The sequence below is a fragment of the Sminthopsis crassicaudata genome, chromosome 5, assembly GCF_048593235.1.
Source record: "Sminthopsis crassicaudata isolate SCR6 chromosome 5, ASM4859323v1, whole genome shotgun sequence".
NCBI classification, from domain to species: domain Eukaryota; kingdom Metazoa; phylum Chordata; class Mammalia; order Dasyuromorphia; family Dasyuridae; genus Sminthopsis; species Sminthopsis crassicaudata.
In genome coordinates this window covers 80,332,757-80,334,466 of record NC_133621.1, presented here as the reverse complement: position 1 = coordinate 80,334,466, position 1,710 = coordinate 80,332,757, and positions in this window count along the sequence as shown.

Below are 1,710 nucleotides of genomic sequence, written 5' to 3'. Positions count from 1 at the left end.
GTGACTCCCAGTATTCCTGCCCTGTTCTATTATTATCCTTTTGGCAAGGAAGCACCTCCAAATTTCTTTCTCATCTATAGCTTCATTTAATAGCTCTGAGTCTCTCACCTTACCAAGAACCGTGTCATCACATGGATGTCAGCTTCTCTCCTAATTGTACCAGGGAGTAGAATTGGAAGCTTCTATCATTACACATGGGAAAAATAATAAAATGGAAAATTTAGTAGAAGTTGGATTTTTTTTAAAGATTCAGGATTTTGCTTCTTTCTAGACAGCTCAGGGAGAATTTTTGTCTGGTTCTAAGAGTTTGTCCTTGAAGGATTGTGTGTATGCGTATACATATGTATATGTATATAATATAATATAATATAATATAATATAATATAATATAATATAATATAATATAATATAATATAATATAATATAATATAATATATATGTGTATATATACATATATGTATATGTATATATATCGTATATTATATCACTCCAAGTCATGTTATGTTTGATATTAGAGATATACACACTGGAGTATTGAAAAAATCAGAGATAAGCAGGACAGCTTTGAATGCTATGTATTAAATATCATATACTTAAAAGGGAAAGCAAACTCTATATTAGTTTTATGACAAGCCCCTTCTTTTGTTATACAGTGTATGTGGAAATGATTATTTTATCTAGTGTTTGCCAATTTCAGATTTAAAAATAAAATAATATCCTCTTTTTAAAAAAACTGCTATCAAAGGAGGGAACTAGAAAATGGGGGCTTGGGGCTCAGTCACCCTAGTTATCACATGAGTCAAGTGTGCCTCACTTTTGCAAACATGATACAAAGCAAAGCCTTCTTCTCTAAGTATGTTTTCAATGAGATGGAGATAAGCACTCATTTTTTTAAACAAAAATACCTTTCTATTTTAAGAGTTTTCAGATTTACTAAGTCATGAAGAGTATAACTAAATTCTATTTCATTTAAATAGGAAGCCAGTTCACTGTCCCTCAGATTGTTGGAGGGCCAGATTATAGTAAAAACAAAAACCTTACACTCTGTCTCCCCGCCTCAGCCCATTTGCCATAACCCACCGGGCGCGGGCCATAGTTTGAGAACCCCTGGCACTGTAATACATTCACATCTTCACCTATAATGATGAGCAAAATTTGCTTCTTTTGCTAACTGTGTTTCTTAATCTTTGCACATGAAAAACAAGATTAAAATAATGATAACTAATAAGCTATTGGCAATATGTGGGTAATAGCAATAAGTCAACTTTTGAAAAGAAAACATTTACCTAAAATCAATGTCATCTTTTCTGCTAATTTTGGCTTGATTTTTCTCCTCAACAATTATTTTTATTGACAGACTTTGGTTAGAATTTTTATCCAATCTTAGAGTAGATAGCAGATGACTTTAGCTCCTACTTGAATCCTGAAATCTCTCTAGAGTAGCAGTTCTCAAAGTTTTGGTCTCAGGACCTATTTATAAAATTATTGAATACCTCTATCCCAGATTTTTTGTTTATGAGGGTTATATGTGTCCATATTTACTATATTAGAAATTTTTAAATTTTCTTGTTTTCACCTTATGTATCCCTGAAGAATCTTGAAGAACTCAGACTATACTTAGAATACCAGGGCTCTAGAGTATATGACTTTCTTTTAAATAATAGCAGTTACAGAGAATATCTTGCAGCTTCTCATTATAAATTCCATTTA